The sequence below is a fragment of the Ostrea edulis genome, chromosome 3, assembly GCF_947568905.1.
Source record: "Ostrea edulis chromosome 3, xbOstEdul1.1, whole genome shotgun sequence".
NCBI lineage: Eukaryota > Metazoa > Mollusca > Bivalvia > Ostreida > Ostreidae > Ostrea > Ostrea edulis.
The window spans coordinates 15,061,237-15,077,998 of record NC_079166.1 but is presented as its reverse complement, the minus strand read 5'-3'; the positions used below and the strand labels follow the sequence as shown (position 1 = coordinate 15,077,998).

General features: G+C 32.9%; 1 long non-coding RNA gene across 2 annotated transcripts; it reads right to left on the bottom strand.

The window, feature by feature from the left end:
• Window positions 1-657: 657 nt before the first annotated feature.
• On the bottom strand, window positions 658-16,448 carry LOC130053265 (uncharacterized). Of its 2 annotated transcripts, none has more exons than XR_008801787.1 (4): window positions 16,151-16,448; window positions 9,946-10,158; window positions 4,389-4,459; window positions 658-2,580 (listed from the first exon to the last, which is right to left on the bottom strand). It is a non-coding gene; the product is annotated as an uncharacterized LOC130053265 (long non-coding RNA). The 2 variants fall into 2 exon arrangements; XR_008801786.1 differs by lacking the exon at window positions 16,151-16,448 and adding an exon at window positions 14,275-14,490.
• Between the last annotated feature and the right edge of the window lie 314 nt (window positions 16,449-16,762).

The following is a 16,762-nucleotide window of genomic DNA, read 5'->3' as shown; positions in this document are numbered from 1 at the left end:
ATTGAATTGATGGGCAGCGCGCATTATTTAATATATGGGCGCAATAATTGATGTGAACACCTAATCAATTGATGAGAACAATGATTGATTTGATGCGCACGTCAATTGATTATTACGGGTAATAATTGAACTGATCTTTTTATCTGAGTTTTTGTTAATTTGGCGCTCCTTATCAGTCACACTTGTAATATAACCAATGTTGCATTCAAAGGCGTCTGTATCCTGGATGTCCTTTATGTCGAAATACGACCCCAAAGGCCATTTAAAGGTGACCATACAGGAAATATTCCTGGTTATATGACAGTGTACTACAGTGCTTTAAAGATCTTTTTTTTTAAATATCTGAATACAGACACTGCTCAAGTCACAGGAAGAACTTGTACCAAGGACTTTTAAAAATACTGTGTGTCCCTGCATCCATCATGAATCTGATCGTTCAGAGTTCAGGATTTTTCTTTCGTACTACTCTTTCAGCAATCTATCAAGAGATACTGAATTTATAAGACTCTATTAAATTGTCTTGATTTTTCATTAGTATTTGAGAAGACACTGAGTAAAAATACTCCTAATCCAATTTGTCACTTGCGAAGTCCAAACCTAATGAAAACTACACCAATTTTAAGACTTCTTTAAAGCAAAGTACAATCAACTGCAAAATATAGGTGTACATATTTATTTCATAAGCATACAAAGCTGATCAATTTAGCTCAAAAAACCTCATATGATGTAAATAAAGCTACTCTTTAGTCTTAAAACAGCAGACACTTAATGTTCATTCATATTTGAAATTTGAGTTAGCTATCAAACTTGAAATATCTATTGAATATAAATGAAAACAAGTTACAAGTAAGAGCATGGTACTATCAATTACATTATAAGTACATTAGTGTTAAACTGCAATTAGTTTTAGTTAAATACTGTTATATTATCTTAGTATATTCATTCAGTCTTTCAATCGCACATGAATATAAGGCCTTGGAATACCATTAAACTTTTTGTTCAATTCAAGATATAGATGGAGAATTATTTCATGTGTACTGCTGTTGATTATATATTTATCAATTTTGAATGAACCAATGTATGGTGTACAATGAATGACAAATGCTGATAATACATCTTGTATATAAAACTAGTATCAAAACCATATACAAGAAAGATTTAAGAAACATATGCCCTCCATATTACAATATTGAAAATGATCATTTAGAATGTTTGTAGCAAAAGTTACAATGTATCTATTAGTCAGAGGCAACCATTATATGTGATCTCTAAAGGTACTGAGCAGATATTTTCAAATAACCAGTTATTTGAGTCCTGACCTTTGACCTTGAGAGTTTAAAACCAATGGGAGCCATCTATTCTTTAGGCGGCACCAGACTACCAAGTTTGATGTTTGTCAAACAAGGGTTCTCAAGATACTGAATGGACAAAATCTGATGTCCAGAGTAGTTTGACCATTGACCTTAAAATGAATACTAGATATCTACACTTATGATGTGTCAGTGTACCAAGTTTGATGTCTGTCAAGAAACGCAAACTCAAGATATTGTGTAGACAATACCTATGTCCGTAGCATTTTGACCATTGACCTTGTGACTTCAAAATCAAATGGAGTCATCTACTCCTTAGGTAGAACAAGTGTACCTGATTTGATATCTGTCAAGCAAAGAGTCCTCAATATATTGAGCAGACAATATCTTGTCATGTCCAGTTTGACCCTTGACCTTGTGACCTCAAAATCCATGGGGTATCTAATTCTTAAGGAAAATTAGTGAACCAAGTTTGATGTCTGTCAAGCGAATGGTTCTCAAATATTGAACAGACGGTATCTTACTATGTCCAATTTTACCTTCAACCTTGGGATCTGGAAATCAGTAGGGGTCATCTACTCTCTAGGGGCAACCGCTGTACCAAGTTTAGTAACTGTCAGGTAAAGGGTTGGTTCTTTAAATATTCAGTGGACAATATTTTATTATGTACAGTTTGACCTTTGTCCTTGTGACTTCAAAATGAATATGGGACATTATGGGACATATACTTCTTAAAGGAAACCATCTACTTCTTAAAAGAAACCACCTACTTCTTAAAAGAAACCAGTATACCGAGTTTGATGTCTGTCAGGAAAGCGTTCTCAAGATATTGAACAGACAATATCTTACTGTGTCCAGTTTGACCCTTGACCCTGTGACCTGTAAATTAATATGGTTCATTCACTATCTAGGGGCAATCATTGTACCAAGTTTGGAAACAGTCAAGCAAAAGAATTCATTAGATATTGAGCAGACAAGATTTGCTCTACAGACCGAATTAGTCATGTAAAACAATATATACGTCCCCTCTCGTTCAAATGGAGGGGGCATAAAAATTGGATTAACTCTTTGTAACACCTCTGCTAGGAAGTAATTTTTTTAACAGCAAACTTTCCACGACACCATGTTAAACTGGACAGCGATTTCTCCTTCCAAATGGATTTTAGACAGTCAACCTGAGCCAGAGTTTTTCCTAGTTTGATGAAAGTCTCAAATTGTCTTTACAAAGCTGCCTTTTCTGCAGTGGTCCAAGTGTGGCACTGAACATTGGCTGTAATAAAGAATGGACAGTACATATCACTTGAAACAGTTGTACAACAGTTTCTTGAAAGATTGTCCAACTCATTTTCTCTATCATTTACCATAACTTAAAGTAAATGATTTCAAATCAATAATATATTTTTTAAATGTTCTATCCTAAACCTTTATTAAACTACCAATAGATATTTAATATAAAATAAGAATATTGATAAAACTGATGTATGCTCCCCAAAATACATCTCACCTGAATGAACTATTTCAAATAACAAATGATTCACACAATGCTCAATAAATGTTGATATATTGTTGGAATGAAGGTTTCTTTATCATATATAAGGTATATGTTGAGTGATGTTGACCTTTACAAAATGACCTTGAGTGACCTTTGTCTGAAAGCCATTTGCATATTACCTATCTGCACGATTTATGATCCATACTTGTTTAAAAACTAATGAAATAAGGCACTTTTCCTTATATATAAGGTGTATATTCTGAGTGAGCCTGACCTTCCCAAAATGACATTGGTCCAAAAGTCTGGTCATGAGTAAACTTTGAGTAGAGTAACAGAAAAATATGACTGTCCAAAATCCCAGCATTAAATTGGTGCAGCCTAAAGAACATTTGACTTTTGAGTCATGTGATCATGACCCTCTACAAATAACCTGGGCATAAGGTTTATGACATACTTCTTGGCTATAAGCAGCCTCTGTGTCAAGTATGACTTCTCCATGCACCTCTAACTTAGAATATTAACATTCCTAAGACTTCATAATCTGAAACTCCTAAACTGTGCCCCTAAACTTGTCTGAATGACTTGTGTTCAGGGTCATGACATTTCTTTGATCATATTTTAATTAATCTTGTATAATTTTCTGAAGTTATTTCATAATAAAATTACATTATAGAGAAGAATTTTGCATTGCACACCCAGAAACCTTGACCTAGCTTGTCAAAATGATTATCATCTGATGCTGGTTGTTGCACATTCTTTGAACACAAGCAACCTCTGCACCTAGTATATTATTCTCCTGTTTATCTCATCTTGCAATTTATGGCAAGGACAAACAAGATGTGTTTGTGAAACACAAATGCACCCGATAATGGCCAATTCTGAAGATGGCCAAGGTCAAAAGGACAAATATCTTGGTACCAGTAGAAAGATCTTGTCACAAGAAATGTTCATGTACAATATGAAAGCTCTAATATTTACCATTTAGAAGTTATGACCAATGTCAATTTTTTCTCAAAAAGTAGGTCAAATGTCAAGGTCAAAAGGTTTAGTACCCACGGAAAGGTCTTGTCATAAGGAATACTCATGTGAAATATCAAAGCTCTAGCTCTTACTGTTCAAAGGTTATTAGCAAGGTTAAAGTTTCAGACAGAATGACAGACAGGACAAAAACAATATCCCCCCCCCCCCCCCGATCTTTGATCTAGGGGGCATAAAAATATCTGTAATCTTGTCCAAATGACCCTCTGCTAAGGTCAGGACATACCCTTAAGTTAAAGCAAACAAGGCTCAAAATTTTTCTAATTTCAAAAAAACAACAAAATGATCTAAATTAAGTAAACTTTGTCCAATCATTATGAAAACCCTAGGTGCAGATTTTTATATGTCTTTATGATTTGAGAGAGTGTACACATTTTAAGAAAATTCCATTAGCTAGTCTCCTAAAATGAGTACAGCCAAAATTATGCCTACAGACAAATCGACAGACAGACAGACCAACAGACAGACATGGCGATTCTAATATACCCTCCTAAACTTCATTTGCTTGGGAATAACAAAATATAATACAAATTATGACATACAAATACCTCGCTTTTTTCTTCCCGACTTCCTAGATGAGCTAGGGTGCCTCAGTATCTGCATTCCCTCTGAATATAGTCTACAACATTGAAGAGATAAAGCTTTAAAATGTTTGTACTGCTGTAAGTTACTATTAACAAAATGTAAATGAACTTTAAATATGTAATATACATATCGCGTTTTCCAAACACATAAACAAGTTACTTCCACCCTGTGTATGTGGGGACTCGGGCAAGTGTTGATGTCTCTATTTGAGTGAAATCCAATAACAAGAATATTAGTAATTGCTTCCCCAAACTGCATCTAACCAATGAAGTTGAACTACTTCATGTAACAAATGACTTGCACAATGATATATAACTTTTGAAATAAAGGTTCTTTTCTATATAAGGTACATGTTGAGTGACCTTGATCTTTCCAAAATGATCTTTAGTGACCTAATCATTTGAAATTTATTAAGTTGCCTATTTAACTTATCTGTGTAATATATGGTCAATACCTATTCAAAAACTTTTTCCTTGTTAAATATAACCTTATTTTATTACCAAACATTTTGTCTTCACGCCGCACAACACAGTACACGTTAACATTATTTCACATTAGGAAATACTGGTCCAATCATTTTAAATATTGAATGTTTTTAAATCTTCTTTTTTTTTAAATGCATTCATTATTTCTAAGTTACATTTTAATTTCTGAGGTGCAGGGTGGTGAGTAGGAATGTTATTTTTGAAATCATCACAATTAAATCATATCAAGATTGTGAAACTAAATTCAACATGCTTTAAACCAAATTTCAATGTGTTGATTGAGAGACAAAAGATTTTTGAAATCCAAATATAAACTTTGAATATTTTAGAAAGAGATAACAATGTTAAAAAGTTCTTGGATATCAACATGGTTGGTTACTACAGGCTTCTCAAAAGAATTGATCACTTTGTATTGACATTGAAACTCACTTAACAGTTTAAGTGTGTGAAAAATCTGTATTGACAATGAAACTCACTACATGTGTGTGATTAATAGAATCCTTCATTAGTACGAGTGTGGGATAGGGAAATTCCACCGAGGGGACAAGATTCGCAGTCTAGGACGAGGCTTTGCCGAGTCCTAGACAGCGAATCTTGTTCCAGAGGTGGAATTTCCCTATCCCACATGAGTAAATGATGAAGGATTATTTTTCTCACATTTTACCTACAGTTTAGTGTATAAATTTAGGAGCTTTGAGAAAATTCTAAATTATCAAAATCTTCATTTGAACTTCGATGCAAAAACTAATTAGATAGGCAGAAAGAGCATACCCGAAAATGGTTTACACTGTAAGTGTAAACTAAAAAACCCAAGATTGTCCGCCAGAAAGCTATATAAATTAAAATTCAAAGATAACAATGCAAAATATTTTTACTTCACTGTGTAACGTAAATCTTCACCATGTAACGTAAATCATAGAAAATATATGACGTCACAATCAAATGACGCCGCAGCAGTGTGAGACAGAAAAATCTCACATGGCTGTCTCACATGGGTAAAGTCAATCTCACACTGGTGATAATGTGAGAAAAATCTGTATTGACATTGAAACTCACTACATGTGTGTGATAAATCTGTATTAACATTGAAACTCAATATATGTGTGTGATAAATCTGTATTGACATTGAAACTCAATATATGTGTGTGATAAATATGTATTGACATTGAAACTCACATGTGTGTGATAAATCTGTATTGACATTGAAACTCACTACATGTGTGTGATAAATCTGTATTGACAATGAAACTCACTACATGTGTGTGATAAATCTGTATTGACATTGAAACTCACTACATGTGTGTGATAAATCTGTATGATAAATCTGTATTAACATTGAAACTCAATATATGTGTGTGATAAATCTGTATTGACATTGAAACTCAATATATGTGTGTGATAAATATGTATTGACATTGAAACTCACATGTGTGTGATAAATCTGTATTGACATTGAAACTCACTACATGTGTGTGGTAAATCTGTACTGGCATTGAAACTCACTACATGTGTATTGATCTGTACTGACATTGAAACTCACTACATGTGTGTGATGTGTACTGGCATTTAAACTCACTACACGCATGTGATAAATGCGTACTGGCACTGAAACTCATTACATGTGTGCAAATGTGTACTGGCACTGAAACTCACTGCATGTGTGTGATAAATATATATTGACATAAAACTCACTGCATATATCAGATGTGTTCTAACATTGAAACTTGCTACATGTGTGATAAATGCATATGTATATTGGCATGATATCACGTGTGCATTGCATGTGTGTGATAAATGGAATCCTTCATTCGTATGAATGGGAGATAGGGAAATTCCACCAAGGGGACAAGATTTGCAGTCTAGGACGAGACTTTGCTGAGTCTTAAGCAGTGAATTTTGTTCCAGAGGTGGAATTTCCCTATCCCACATGAGCAAATAATAAAGTGTTATTTTTCTCACATTTTATCAGTTCAGTATTTTAATTCAAGAGCTTTGAGAAAATTCAAAATTATTGAAATCCTTCTTTGAATATATGCAAAAATTAATTACACAGTATGAAGATCTCAGCATACCTGAAAATGGTTTACAATATAAGTGTAAAGTACAAAACCCAAGGTTGTCCATAAAAAAGCTATACATAATATATATCAAATTGAAATTTGAAGAAAACAATACAAACTATTTTTCTTTATCGTGTAATGTAAATCAGAAAATATACGACATACATATGTACATCACAAGCAAAGATATGTCTTAGCAGTGTAAGGCAGAAAAATCTTGTATGGCTGTCTCACATGGGTTGAGTTGGTCTCACACTAGTGATTATGTGAGAAAGATGTATATTGCCTTATACTGGCATGAGACTCACTATTAATATATAATCAATTGAAATAGAGTCTGTATATTGATGAAGCAAACTAAAGACCAATTTCATTTGTCCAAAACTGGTGTACACTGCATTGCATACGTTATAAAACTGGTGTAAAACAACGCATTGAAAAATAAAATAAACTGTCGAAAACAAAAATATGGCAGAACATGTTATTTTCATTCTTGCCACTTTTATAATATATTCAAATCATCCAAATCCTTGACATAATTCACAAAGATCCCATAAAAGTATGAACATGATACATGCATGCAAACTATATAAACGGTGAAGCTGTTATGCATGAATTCTCATATTTTCAGTTGATGTTAATTTGTTAATCACCTCATATACCCTGACAAACTAGACAGTGATTCCTTATATTTATGTTCCCAGAACTTAGGGTATACTCTGTTCTCAATAACTATACAAGAGATCCTTTATATGCAATCTTTTTAAGATGATTGTACGTACATGTATATCATTTGGATGTGCAGAAAGATAGTATTTTAGTCTGAATGTGCATGCATTGGATTTTGGTACACTAACTTGGGAATCAGTCTAATTTTTTTTTTGTTCTTTGAGATTGTTTAATATTCATATTGTAGGCATTTATTAATTAAGACTTGTAATTTTTAAGATTTTTATTTTTAAGATATTTTTAAGATATTTATTAACTGATCTGCATGTTCAAAATGACCAATCTGCACATGCATGCAAAATTTCATTTTGATTGGATTTAATACTAAAATGTCTGTAACTTTCTTATGAATAAAGTGAATGAGTTGATATCACAGCATAGTAGATAGTATGTGTATCTATATAGATTGGTGTAATACAAAAATGCCAACACTCAGTATATGCATATCCTGTCTTTTGAAGATTCTATATTTTTTCTATATTTCAAGGACCATAATGTTTATGTTTTTCATTAAATTCTTCTGAAGTTGAGGATTTTAGTATGTCTTGGCACTTACAGATTGGTATGGTTAAAATTACTAGCCAGCATGTGCATGCACAATTGTGCTAAATTTTGATTAGACAATTTCAAAATCTCCACAGCTTTCTTATATATGATGCAAACATGAAATTCAAACTAATTATGCTAATCATATGTACATGATACAAATACCTGTTGGATGACATCAACAGAATTACAGATTGACATATGCACATAACGTGCATTGCTTTCTTTCATTTTTTGGTACTGAAATGACCACAACTTTCTTATTAAAGGGTAATTAAATTAAAATGATTTTTTGCTGTTGATTTACAATATGAATACCTACACATGCACACGTCAAGCATTTCATTCTGATTAGTTGCATACGTAATATTTAGATAACTGGTAAATCTCTTATGAATGAGAAAAATGGAATTATATTGACATATTCCAGGTACATACTATAAAAACTTAGAACGTAAGATTATGATTAGTTGTGCAGAAGCACAATGACATAATTTCTTAAATGGGGGGATGTTTGCTTAAACTACTCTCACACATCCTAACTGAAGAGCAACTTGAACTGACCAATGCAAGTCTGTCTTCCATTCTGAGTGATTGATGAAAAGTTCCTGTGGTTTTAAAAACGATAGAAAATGCATTGTTCCTTCAAATATATTGTTGGTGCGAACAGATATTCTAAGTATTTTTACAAACTATGGTCTTTCTCTGATCGATTGAGAGGGGTCGTAAAATCTTATGTCAGTAAAATAAAGGAGACATAATAGAAATTTGAAGGAGTGATTATTGGGATACCAGATCCCCCCCCCCCCCCCCCCCCCCATGTAAATATAGAAGAGAGAGGGTTAATTTGTGATGAGCCACTGTGATGAAATCTCCAAATGTTTTAGATATACATATACAACAATATAAGATAAACAACTTTGTATTCAATATTTGTATTCACCTGAGGATGGATGTTAAAATCCAGAAAGCACTAGCGATTTGAATATATTTTGGAACTGCATATTTTCCTGCTTTTTTATTTAATTATTTTGACTGTGTGATATCAACTCTTTCTATTTGGATTATATATATAAATTGATGATCAGATTGAGTTCAATCACATAACATTTATTTCTCTACAGGCTGTTTCGTAAGGGGATGGTTTCCCCTCACTCGTCGGGAAAAAAATGACATCTAACGAAAAACATCCGCATGGCTGAGAATATGTTACACAGAAACATACTGGATAGTTGCTAAGCATGATTACACACAGGATTGAGTAAATAGAAATATATATATATATAGATAGAGAGAGAGAGAGAGAGAGAGAGAGAGAATTAAATACACACTAAGTCTTAAGGTTCAAGCCACATAATGCTGTAAATTGTAGGTGGAGGACCTCTGGATAGTGAGTACATGCTGCATAGATGTTCCCTATGACCCCCACCAATGATACATTGCCTGATAATTCATTTAAAAATGTTAAAGGAAAGAAATTCCAATCTTGTTTTTGATATTGCACTTTCTTCTCATTTATTTTGATAAAAGGGGTGCTTAGTTTATTAAATTCCTGAAAAAAAGCAATCGATAGAAAAATGCTGGTTAAATTTCGAATTGGAGCCTAGTAGGAAAAGAATACAGTACCTAAAATTTCTTGTGGTTAAAAAGTTAATTTCGATCTCATGGATGATTATTTATATGAATAATTTGTCACATACTTGACTCCAAGGAGGTTAGGTTCTTCATAATGATATCCCAGCTAGTTCCTCTCTTCTTTCTATGTCTCTACTGGCATTTTGAGACACATAGTTTTTGGGTGGTTTTCCACTCCTATTACAAGCTTCCTTAAACAGCACCTGGGTAGCCACTTTCAGAATCATTTACATGGTTCCCTGCATGTTTCATCTGTATCTCATAATCTGTTGCGTCAACTATGAAAAAGAAACTTGACATTAAAATCAAATGCAAAGAATCTAATGAAACATTAGCTTGCATATACACATGTATTTATATTATTTTTCAATCTAACATTGCATGGTGACACATATGATTAACAAATATAACATGGAAATATTTCCTAAACATGGATTATTAAAGTACAAATACATGTATGCATATTTAAGAAATAAGTTTAATTTTTTAAAGTATTTAAGGGCATGAACTGCTGGGTACCTGTAAAGTGCGAAACAAAACGAAATCCGCCGAAACGAAACGAAATCTACCGAAACGAAACAGATTGTATAACCGATCTCTTTTAATTATATCAGTTAAGCCGAAGGCCTACATCAAAGGGGAGGCAAATTTTATTGATATGTGGTAACTTTCACAGGGGCCTAAGATGCCATTTTTAATTATTATAATTAAAAGAGTTTGGTTATACAATTTGTTTCATTTCGCTTAGGTAGGTTTCGTTTCGTTTCGGTGGGTTTCGTTTCCTTTCGACATATTTCGTTTCGTTTCGGTGGATTTCGTTTCGTTTCGGTATATTTCGTTTCGTTTCGCACTTTACAGGTACCCTGAACTGCTGCGCTTTACGCCAGCATACTTCATGAAGAGTGTTGGTGCTTCATGAAAAGTATGGTGCATGTTTATGCCCTCTGACATGTAAATAAACATCATGATCTGAATTTTTAACATATTATGAACACTCAACTTAATATATTCAGTGGTACCAGACTACTATACATAAATGTAAGCTTAAATATTCTTGTATGTGTTGCTCTATTTCTACTGAATAGAAGTAGAATAGTATTCTTACTAGGCCTACTATATAATTGATACCAATAGAATTCAAATGCTGGACAACTCGCCCCCAAGACAACTCGCCCCCTCTTAGGACAACTCGCCCTCTCTCAGGACAAGTCGCCCCCTTCTCTTGAGACACTCGCCCCCCAGGGTTTGACATTAACTTTTTGGGGCACTAGACCAATCGGGCTACTTAAAATGATTTTTGCTAGACCTGACCTTACATCCACTAGCCCTGACCAACGTTCCAGAATTTTTTTTTTATAAAATTCTCCATATCTAAATACATGTACTTAATTTAAATGAAAAACGTTAAGTTTGAACTAAAATGCATTTAATTGTCTCAAAAAAATCTTTAATCTCGTCATTCAATTTGATGCTTTTACTTTCAACCCTATTTTCAGTTTCATTAAATTTTTACCGGCACGGAAATTCTTTAATCCATTTAGAATAAATTGACCTCAATATTTTTTTTTAAATTTCTATTTCATAAGCCCTAGCTGCTTTGTTTCTTCCCAACGTTTTCCTTTTTTTTTCTTTCTTGAGACATCTTTTGCTTTCATTGAGGACGAGATTTCATATTTGATTATATAGACATTCCCGCACATATGTTTAATAAACACTTTCTTATATTCAATTCAAATGAACTGTTTTGGTGTTTTTTTCAATGAAAGTGAATTCAATAATTCTATTTAACCAAAACATAACTTTACACACATTAACAATGTGTAGATGTCGTAGAACATCACTTACGACCGCGACTTATTAGAACTAAAGATAGAGATTATGTCATCATGCGGTTCATTAAATTGCTCGCAAACTCTTTACAGTTATTTTTTTTATGAATAAAATATTTTATGATTTAAAGTAAAGTTTCTTAAATTTGTTCATATTTTTAACACGACCAGTCGGACTAGTAAATAAACATTTTACCCAACCAGACCTATCATTTAGTAGTCTCGGTCGGTCGGGCGTGCCTTAGTGTCAAACCCTGCCCCCAATATTATATATAAATATATTATCACATTTTATTTTTATTTTGTGTGTGTTATTTACACTTTTAACATTTATCAATGATGAAGCATGTAAAACTCTAGTAAACTCGCTAGTTACATCCAGATTAGATTACGGAAATGCATTGCTTTATGGTGTTCATTCTAAACACACCAGCAAACTTCAGAGGGCACAAAACACAGCTGCAAGATTAATAACATGCTAAAAAAAATCCGACCATATTACTCCTGTTCTAATAGATCTTCACTGGTTCCCAGTTGAGTACAGAATTCAATATAAGATACTTCCTTCATACTTTCAAATCTCCCAACAACCTATCTCCAGTTTACATAAAGGATATCCTTACAGTTTACAATCCCACACGATCACTAAGATCCGAATCTCTGCATCTTCTCCAGGTATCTCGGACACGTACGAAAACATATGGGGATCGACGTTTGGACAAAGCTGCATCGAGTCTCTGGAATTCTCTGCCTTTTAAACTCAGACAATGTACTTCATTGTCTAATTTTAAAGTGGACCTCAGAATGCATCTCTTTAAATTAGCTTTTAATTTGTGATTATTTTTATATACTTAGTGCTCTTACATACAGCTCTTACAGTGCTGTTAACAAAAAACAAACACCCCCCCCCCCCCAAAAAAAAACCCCTGCTGTTTGTTATTATGCCTATGTCCTTGTTATGTATTTAATTATTCTTAAGGGTTGTTTTAAATTGTTTCATATGTTATTATGGTAATCATATCATATCGCTATATATTAATAATAATATTTATGCATTTTAATTCTGACACTATGAATATTTTATTCACATGTATGTGCACATCGATTTTATATTATCTTTTCTTTCACATTTGTAAAGCGCTTTAGAGAAATAATGTTGATAGGGCGCTATATAAATCTTTTAATTACAATTACAATTATAAAGATACGTCTTTTTCTTTCATACTTTAACACGAATGGTAAATTCTAATAGAATTATACATATATTTAATTATTGCATTTCAGAAAAAGTTATATTTTTCATAAATCAATTGGCAAGGAAAATTATATTTACTGATCTTCAGGTAATTGATTAAATGTCTCTAATACTGAGAAAATTTTGAGGGTGTGGGTGTTTCTTTTATCGATATAGTATACATAAGTGTAAAGGTGAAGCATGAATATTCTGATACATGTAATTATCTTTTAATGCATTTCTCAACTAATACCCGTTGAAAAATAAAATTCCCATTTTAGAAATTTTATAACGGCTTTGCTTTACTGATTCTTTTTACGCAGTGTGATTCTTTTTACGCGGTGATTTCAAAGTGTAAAGAACTCTGATGATGAGTAACTCATAACGTTTGAAGTAAATTTATAACAGCTTGGGGGAAATGAAACAATTAGATTTAACAACAGACGCAGATTATTGATAATTATACTACGTCAGCTGTAGACCAAGCTAATACTCTCCCTATACCAAACGCTAACTTGTTTCCGCTGAAATTATATATTTTACATGTACATAAAAGTGATGATGAATTTACTGAACCCAAACACTGGATTTCCACTAAAATCGTTCGTCTTGCATAAAAAGACATGAAGTTCGGTGTTAATGTGAACACGTCTTATTGTCTGTGATGTATATACTATCTATAAGAAATTCATTAATTTTTGGTAATACACCTCTTGGATTTAGACCAAAAATAATAATTGTAAACATGTATGATATGTAGGAGCGAATTATCTCAAGAGAGGGGGCGAGTTGTCCCGAAGAGGGGGCGAGTTGTCTTGAGGGCGGGAGTTGTCTTGAGGGCGGGTTGTCTTAGGGGCGAGTTGTCCCGATGAGGGGGTGAGTTGTCTTGAGGGCGAGTTGTCTTGGGGGCGAGTTGTCCTGATACCTAGAATTCATATACACACTATGGCAAAAATATTACAATGTAGGTTCATTGTTAATATTATTAAAATATCATACATACATGTATATCATACTATTTTACCACTACCCCTACAACAGACATGGGCAATAATCATTATACTGCACAGGTATTTTAATCAATAAATATATATAAATAAATAAAAGGAAAAAACTCTATCTCTATAAATAGATGATAAATACACTATATATCTATCTATATGCATCCCCCCTCCCATTTTTCTATTTGTATCCATTTACAGATTAACAGCTGATTAAAAATTCAGATACCTGTAAATACTGGTAAACAGACAGACAGACAATGGTAATACATGTATATATGCAGCACTGACTGATGTCTATAAACAATGATATCCTCATTTTATACTTACTAATACATAACTTTAAACACAGCACTAAGAAAATAATCTGACCCCTTTTTTTTCTTCTTCAGTCGGTCTACGGCACGAGAAAAATAATCTCCAAGTGCTGACAAATTCAAAAACTTCTGAATTTTTAACAATACTATTTTACATTTGTAAATGGTGCAAAATACAGATAATATTTTGAAACATAGGCTACACAAAATTGATTTACATAACTTCATTTATTTGAGAGTGTGAAATAACAAGAGTGTGAAGATTAAAACACTGTTATGTAATCGTTAGAGATGTCTATGAAACTCACGATAACATGTACCCAGTTCGAATCTCGTAATGGATTTATTATTTTTTTTTCAATTTTATTTTTAGAAATACATATAAATAGTATCTGATTTCTTACAATTGAATAAGTAAAAAAATAAACAAAGATAAAAAATGTCATTTCTGCAACTTTATATGAAATTTACAAAAAGCCCTGGGGATCTTCCCCACTCGATTGAACAGTCTGTACATGTTCTGGTGCCGGTGTTGCGGTGATCGCTGTCGCTAGTGTTCAGGGTCGCTCTAAAAATAGCGGTAGCCCTTGACCGAAACCCCTTTATTTTTTTTAATGTAAGTTACACCGATTTGGCAACACTCTGAGAGAGAGAGAGAGAGAGAGAAATCCGGATCTGCTCTTGCCTTTTCATAAATTCAGTGAACTAGATTGGAGTTTCCGTTACTTAAAAAGTATATCTTCTTAACAGGACAAACACTGATAATTTAACATGAATTTGGTCTGGTATGAAAACACTGGATCTAGCTGCATGCACAAATGGGGATGGGGTTGGAGAGAAGAAAGGGGGGGGGGGACTTCATTTTGGGACAAATTACTTTATTTTTCATTCTATTCATATTGATGAGAGACACTTGAACCGCACATACTTTAAATGTCCTTGTCCCATTTGATTTCAACACCCTTTATTTGGAAATTTCTTTCAACGCCTATAAATCAACATATTATATAAAGTTGTTTATAGCCATGGCGTAAAGTCAACCATCAGATAAATTAACCCAAAATCTTTGCAACTGGTCGATGTTGGAACAAAATGAAATCTAAACAATTTCTTAAAATAAGGTAAACAATATTTTCCCCAAGAACTTGTTTAACCGCGCTTGCAGACCACACCTTCCTTATTAAGGGGAAAGAGGCTGGAGCTATCCACCGGTTACCAGTTAATAATATCCAAAAATAGTGGTAATAAAGACCCAATTTTTTGGAGCTATGTACTTGTTTAATTTTCTTTGATATTGTCGCTTTGAAACGGGGTTTATATCTTTGAAAATATTGAAAATATTTTGCCAAGCTAAGATAGAATATTCTAAAGAGGAAATTCCAGTTGTTCGTCAGTTTGTTATATATCAATGTTATACATTAAGATACGCATGCATATTCATCAAAGAATGACAAATATACTGTGTATAATAATTCAATTCTCATTTAATATTTAGAGAATTGTTGCTTTTAACGATGTTCATATGTCTAAAAAAAAAACGTGTACACCGATATTGTATTGAAGAGGAAATTCTAACTATTCCTTGATTCTGTATTTGTAAAACATTTTGTCAAATCAATGATAAACCAAAATACTGAAGATAATCATGATGATATAAAACAAACACAAAAACATACAGAAAATGAAAACCATTGAACTATTTAAGCTTACACGCATCTAATTGTATCTTAGTCGTGTCAAAGGTCAACTTACTTTTTCTCACCATTACTGCAGAATAACGATACATCACATACCCCAATGTATTCAAACTAAACGGACGGGAACAAAAATATCAATTTTAAATCATTAATTGACTACTTATATTCAATTAAATAAACAAAAACACTTACATTTGCATTGTCATCCACTCGACCTCGTTTCCTTAGGAAGTTGAATTTGCGCATGCGCGAGAATGTGGCAAGGATGCAAAGTGTGTAAGCACCCCATTATGGCTCGGTGTTGTGTGTAACAAAAGTCGTGTGTAACCCGGAAACTCACACTATACAAAATTTTGTATTTTCTGGGTAAAACACGATGAAAAATTCCGATTTCAAGGGGTCTCCAAACCTACGACACACTTTTGTGTCGTAGGTTCTGAAAATGTCGTAGGTTGCTCGTGTGTAACCTTATACGTGTCGTAAGTGTCGGCATAGTGCGCGAACACACACACACACACACACACACACACACACACACACACACACACACACATATATATATATATATATATATATATATATATATATATATATATATATATATATATTCCAAAATATAAGTAAATATCCACACAAGTAATAATATAATAAAGAAAAATTAGAACGCCGAAAATAACTCAATTATTATCATTATTGCAATAATGTCATAACTCTTGAAAATTGAAAATGAAACCGGTTGAGTTATTTTCGGCGTTCTAACTAATTTTTCTTTATTATATATATATATATTACCATAAGAAAAAA